This window comes from Camellia sinensis, chromosome 3 (genome assembly GCF_055761805.1).
Source record: "Camellia sinensis isolate YWXY chromosome 3, ASM5576180v1, whole genome shotgun sequence".
NCBI classification, from domain to species: domain Eukaryota; kingdom Viridiplantae; phylum Streptophyta; class Magnoliopsida; order Ericales; family Theaceae; genus Camellia; species Camellia sinensis.
In genome coordinates, this window is record NC_138963.1 from 169,398,328 (window position 1) to 169,406,054 (window position 7,727).

Sequence of the window (7,727 nt, forward strand, 5' to 3'; positions counted from 1 at the left end):
TTAGTCTACAAGGCTTGCAAAAAGCTAGTAACCGCTCTTTCCATGATTCTTTCCATCGATTCAATGCCACTGGCTAATGATTCACGTCCATTACCATTATTGGTCATTCTACAAAGTAATAAACGAGGCATTACATCCACAACGCAGCATATATATAAGCATGTATAGTGCAATATATATCTATATAAAATACCAACTTTACTATTTTTACAATTAATATTACATCCTTGTTTCAAAATTCAGAATATGCTAGTGTCTCATCCCTGTGGTACAACAAAACAAAAAACAAAAAAGACAATAAAAAGGGATTAGAACACATCATGGTTAGCGTACAAAAAAGTTTTCTTCTACCAAATCTAGAGTGGTGGGTCAAACAGGCCAAACAATCATGGGAAGTAGTGTAGCATAAAAAGCTCAAATTCCCATCCTAACTAGACCACACCAAAACACATCCACGCTGCCTGGACTTTGAAAATGGGGACGGACTGTATGCATCCCAAAAATGCTCGATCAACAATCCAACCGGGTGTCTGAATATATGATAGGTCATTACTAAAGTCAACATTTTGAATATTAATAATCTCCAGCGGGTTAGGGACAGTGGTAAAAATGTAGTCCTCGGGGTACACGTTTCCCCTTCTTGCCAAAAAATCTAGAGATAAAGGGCCTATGATGTAGTGCGAGCGGTCATATCCCGAAGCAATGCCGAGGACACGAGTGGGTTCGAGAAAATGTCCGCGCGTATGGGCACAGTTCTGTCTCCATAGTAAGTATAGGACATCAGTGGGATCAGTCGGTGTATAGATTGGCCGGCCCATCAATTGGGCAAGGCCTGGATGTTGTCTTCTAATTATATCCTCTGAATCTCTCCATCTTTCAGGTGAGGCGGGGGCGGGGTGCTCTACTAAAATCTCATCCAAATTAATGGCCCCAAGCTCATCCCAAAATACCTCATTAAGGTTAATCTCGGACATTTCTACATTACCAGAATAAACGTGAGATTTTACATAAAAGGACTAACGTCGCAGGTAAATATTTATTTTTTATTTTATTTTTATTATGTTTATCTAGCTATATAGTTTTATTTATAGATTTATTTATAATTTTTTGAACTTTCTGATCAAATTAAAATAGCTTTTTTATTTTTTGAACCATTACTCTGATATCACCTTTGTCACGACTCAACCCCAGGGACTTAGGGTTGTAATTGTAACTCACTACATTATTATAATCGTGGCAAATTAAATAGCACAGGCAGAGGCAAAAGGAAATAAAAATAATTAAACAGAAAATTTACTTCATTTTACTATATTAATAAGAGAAAATATATCTATAGGGCTTGTATTATTTTATTATTCAGTGACCGGCCCTGAGTAAAAACAAAAGGAAACAAAAATAAAATAAATAAATAAATAAAAGAAAAACAAAATAATGGTTCAATATCAAATTCTCGTATGGGTTCCACTACGTGAGGTTATGGGTCTTCCTCACATCTCGTTACCTAAAAGGGTAACAACTATAAGCACACAGCAAAGTGAGAAATACTATGCCAAGAGTATAGGGAATACCAAATAACCATGGATAGTTATTTAAGCTAAAATAGTAACAGAACTTAATTTGAATAAACAAATGATTTAAAGTGACAGAAACTGAAACACAGAAATTATGTAATTAAATAACTATAATCACGGTACAGAACAGAACAGAGGTCATTGGAGTGACAGTCAGAATAGAGGTTGATGGATCCATAACAAATAGAGGATCACAAAGTGGCCAAACAGAGGCCAAACAGAGGCCAATGGTTATTTAAGTCCCCCAAGACGTGGGACTCACGTGGTGGTACTTACAAAACATAATTATTTATATGGTTATTGTCAAATACTCTTTAAAATTAAACAAACATATCCATGAGTTTCATTTTAAACAAATAGAGTTCAGAAAATAACTCACGTAACTGAAATATTAATATAATTTATAGAACATAACTTGTATAAAATAAATTATGGTAAGTCGAAATATACGTAAAATATATTATGGTGACTCAAGGTATAATATAACTCACCTTAATATTGACCCGTAGCCTTTACTTTTCACTATCACAACCCTTCTTACTATAAGTTTCCTACCTACAGTATCTTACATGCTCTTTTTTTTTTTTTTTTTCCTCTTGTGATTCACACTTTTCTTGCACAACTCCTCCCTATTTATAGGGAGGCAAATGTGCCCTCAGGCCAACACGTGGCCACAGCTTAAATCTCCCTAGATCTGATCATAAATCTCATAGATTGATTCTTATCTAATGAATATTTTTGATAATTATACTTTGGCCTAGTTCTTTAACATAATTATATAAACTAATTAATCTCTAATTAAATTACACTTTATCGCATATCAACAGAAAATTAATTGTTTATTTTACTATCACACCCACTATTATTATTATTATTATTATTATTATTATTATTATTATTATTATTATGATTGGTTATGGTATTAATTAAATATTTAGCGTGTCACACAAAGAGCTACATGAAGGAATTCATATCAGGCTGACTGATATGATTATAGATTCAAATCATATCCCAAGAGTAGGATAGATATGTTTATAGATTCAAATCATATCCTAAGAATTTTATTTTTTTTGGTTCTTGACTCAAGTTTCAATTCACCAATTGTTAGGTCCATTTGCTTCTTCCAAACTCAAAGTTGTTTGAAGTGTCAAAACAATGTACAAACTTTACCAATCAAAATTGTATCTTTTTTCCTCCTTAGGGTTTTCAATTCTACTTCATCAATCCCATTCTGTAGCTGGATTATTCTATCATTTGTCAGCATATTAAAAAAGCTATCACACATGCAATCACTATAACCAGCACTTTGACAAATCATACAGCATTATTTACACATGAAACAAGAATAATGCACTGTAAGTTTTCTGCAAGTAAACTGTTCCTGATATTCAAACCATGAAAAAATAGAAATCAGCAATGGCCAAACCCAATTCACAATTACCAAAATGAAAGCAGACCCAATCTATAATATCCATAATGAAGGAAGAACCACCGGCTCGCCAACTTGGGAGCCGATCAAACTGAACCTTTGGTGGTGATGGAAGAACCGCCAGCTGCTGTTAGATCCCAGATTGTAGCTGATATGGTGGGGATGGAATATCGGAGGCTTTAGCCTCTGATTGCCCCCAACTTGTTTGTTTGTTTTTTTTTTTCTCTTCTGTTTCTTGCTATTTCTATTTTCGTTTCCGTTGTACCAAAAATATATATATATATATATATATATCCATAATGAACGCAAACCAAATGCACACCATCCAAAACCAAAATAAACTCAAATAAAAAACAGCACAAGAGACAACAAATTTACCTTGACCTTTGAAACTGGTGAGATGTAGAAGAGTGAGAGTTGATGATTAAAACAGTGTTCTTTGTATGTACAAAGTAATCTCTCACTCTATAGCTCAGTGGAAGCTCATCTTGGGTCTTCTTATTATCCAATTTAAAAGGTCAATTTCTTTGAAAATGTCTCTACCTAAAAGTTCTTCCTTATGCAATTTTAACAAAAATGAATTTGTTGGTCAAACCAAGGAATGACTATATGGGTTAACAGAAAATGCAAAGCGAAATCATAGTGAGTGTAGGCCCAAACACTCCTTTTAAACAACCACATCCCTTGGTTATATTTAGGCCAAAATACCTTTTATTTACATTCCTCTTATGAACAGGAGTGAAGAATGACATTTGACAGCAAGAATTCTTTATTATGCCAATGTTTCAAAATAGTCATTAAGAATACATTCAAAGAGTTCAAAAGAGTCCATGGGTTTGCTTTCATTTCGTGTGAGCTTGCTGAAATTACAAACATAGGGCAAAGCAGAGAAAGAGCTATGAACTAGAAAACAGAGAAGAAAGTTCACTAATTAAACTAGAGGCACACTAAATAGTACGCTTAAAAAACCAATAGCCTATAGGAGTAAACAGAAGCAAGAAAAAAAATCAGCAATGATGATGTAGACCAAGCCGATGAAGTGAACAAAAGAAGGGCACTTGTTTTATGTATATCTGCAAGAAACAATTGCATAACCGCACACATAAACGTATGAGAATGCAAAAGAAGCACAACCAAGCAACCTGTGTAAAGAATTTAATAAGAAGACAATGATCCAACAATGAATTGAAAAGGAAGGCAATGATCTCATGCTAACAAGATTTAACATAGAAAGAAATAGAAATAATCCAAATACATATGAAAATCAAATATTAGTATCAAGTTCTCTATTTAATCAGAGGGGAAAGTGAGTAATACAATAAAAAAATTAGCTCCATATCTTGTAAGCATGATCACATATACAGTTGGAAGGCTTGATGTTGTTGTGTCAGAGGGCCTCATATATGAATACACAAGAATAACAAAATAAATTCTAACTCATTCAAACAAATTCAGAATAAATACAAAATCTCACAAACAAATATAAATACAAAATCTCACAAATAAATACAAAGGAGAGGTAATCCCTCCTAAATCACAATCACTCTCAAATTCAAACATTTTCTATATCTAATACAACACATTAACTTCCTATTTATAGGCTTCTAAGGAGGATGAGAGACGGAAGCGGCGATGCCAAAAAATCATTGACTCATTGCCTCTTAGGAAACTTCAATGATACTTCCTTTGTTGACCAACCAATAGCTTCAATTCAAAACCATCTTCTTCAGTAGCTTATGGATCATCTAGGAGCCTCAAGAACAATCTAGAGGAGAAGAAGAGAAATTGAATCCAAACTTCTTATGCTTCATGGAGAAGCGAAGCCAAATTTTCAACAATTCTCCACTTTGGCGAAGATTCTCCAATACATAAATTTGTACAAAACTCCACCTTAGTAAAATACCATAAACAAATAAACAACCAACCATGCAAGTGGTCCAAAGCGAACACACTCTAATGCCCAATACAAATTTTTTTAACAACCACAAGTCTCACAAAGTGATACAATTGTCATTGTACAAATTCCACCCGTCGACCCTTCAAATTTGCTCTTCCAAACAATATCCAATTTTTTGTTAGATAACCATGTCTAATCTTAGAATTCTTCTACCCTTTTCAAGGATAAAATTGAAATTTTTTCAAATTTCTAGGGGCTTTCAGGGGCCAAAACTTGAATTCAGAAATAACTGGGGCTAAATTGCAATTTCACCAAAATTCAAGGGCCAAAATGCAAATTTCAAAAATTACCGATGACGTCACACCTTGCTAACATGGCTGTCGGTCAACACTGACGTGGCAAATGGTCAACATTAATGTGTTATTTGACTGCATGCTGACGTGGCATGGAATATTCCACAATGATGTTGCAATGATGTCACAGTGATGTCACAAAAATATTCCACAAAATATTCTTCAGCTCAGCTCGGCTTGGCTTTGCGACTCGTCTTCTCGGCTCAATGGTTGACTTTTTCAAGCCAACTTTGACCAGCGATTGGGAGAGCTTCCGGTTTCTTTTTTAGGTGAATTTTTTTATTTCATTTATAAATTGCTCTACTCGATGAGAGCTACAAAATGGTGTATTCAGAAGTTGGTTTTGACAACTTTGAAATATAGTAGAATTCTGAAACAAAAATGTGAAAGCTCTGGCATATTCATCTTTCGCGGGATTAACTCTAATGCCTGCTAACTTCAAATGGGATCTACCCCTAACTGTCAAAGCGTTACTAAATGTGTCATGAGAAAGGGCATTGGAAGAAAGATTGTCCAAGTTTGAAGGGAAAAAGAAATGATGTTTCCAAAGTCAATGTAGCATAGAATGATATTGATTATTCTGAATTTGAATTTTAGGTCGTTGGTGTAGTTTTTGGCCACTTGTTGGTCTTGGAAAAAAATTCACATTTGTGGATTTGAAGAAGATCTTGTGGCAATCAACTTCAGGTCTTAGTAAAACTTCGGTTTTTTGAAATTTTGGAATTTGACATCATGATGGAGTTTGGAATTTGGATTTGTTGCAGAAAATTAAAAGAACTAGTTTGTTTTGTTCTGCAGTTTGGATTGGCTTGATATGTCTCAAGCTTCTAAGTCTACTGTTTCATTTTGATTTGTTTGTAGAGCGCTCGTTTGTTTTATTTGGTGCAACAGAATTTGTTTTGGGCATTAGAGTGTGTTCACTTTGGAGCACTTACATTGTTGGTTGTTTATTTGTTTATGGTATTTTGCTAAGATTGAGTTTTGTTCAAATTTATGTACTATAGAATCTTCACCAAGGTGGAGAATTGTTGAAAATTTGACTTTGCTTCTCCATGAAGCATAAGAAGTTTGGATTCAACTTCTCCTCCAGATTGTTCTTGAGGCTCCTAGATGATCCAGAAGCTATTGAAAAAGATTGTTTTGAATTAAAGCTATTGGTTGGTCAACAAGGCAAGCATCGTTGAAGTTTTCCAAGAGGCAATGAGTTGATGATTTTTTTGGCATCACCATTTCCGTCTCTCATCCTCCTCAGAAGCCTATAAATAGGAAGCTAATGTGTTGTATTAGATATAGAAAATATTTGAATTTGAGATTGATTGCGAGTTAGGAGGAATTGCCTCCCTTTATATTTGTTTGTAAGATTTTGTATTTAATCTGAATACGTTTGAGTGAATTAGAATTTATTTTGTTATTCGTGTGTATCTTTGTCTTGTGTATTTTACTATTTAGATATATCAAAGTAAAGTGTATCTAAAAAAGTAAAAAAAAAAATTACTTAAAATTTTAAAAATATTCACTAAAAAAAAAAACAAACAAACTCGAAAAATAAAAAACTCAATTTCTAAAAAACTGAATTCAGAAAAACTAAAACCAAACACACTGAATAAGTTTTATAGTAAATTTAAATTTCACAATTACAATATTTTTAGTTTTCCTTGGGATGGTCTCGTTTGGAGGCAAGTATTTTAGCAAAAAGTCAAAAAATTACTACAAATTATTACATCGCTCTCTCTGTTTTTCTGCACATCTCTTCTTAAAAAGTCAAAAAGTTCCTAAAATAAACATTTTAGTCAAAAAGTCAATATAAATTATTACATCACTCTCTCTACTTTTTTACATATTTTTTCATAAAAACCAAAAAATTACTAAAATGATTTGTTCTCAAACAAGACATTAGTTTATTACAAAATAGATAGTGTCATTTTATAAAATTTTAAAAAAAACAAATTATGTATTTTATCAATTTAAACACTACTTTTTTTTTCTTTTTTTTTCAATATAAACTACTTGTCTATTTTTGTTAAGTAAAGAGGACGAAAATAATAATATTTTAGTCATAAAATTTAATGTAAGTATATAAAAAATATTTAAAATACTATTTTTACTAATTTTAATGATTAAAATACTTATATTTTTGTCAATTTTACTCAATGAAAATAGATAAACGATTTAGATTAAAAACAAATAAAAAAATTAGGGTTTAAATTAACAAAATTAAAAATCTAAAGTTTATTTTATTATAGGGGTCAAACCCTTGGACTTCTTTTTTATAATTTTTCCTAATAATTATTATGTTACATTTCACTTTTATTCCAATAAATCAAAAATTACTCAATATTATTTTTAAAACATTATATAAAATAAAATTTTCTTACAAACAAAAAATTTGTACAGGAAAAAAAATATTTATAATGAAGTTGCAATGACATTTCTGAAATTATGAAAAATATAGTAGATTATATTTTGATTGAAAATGA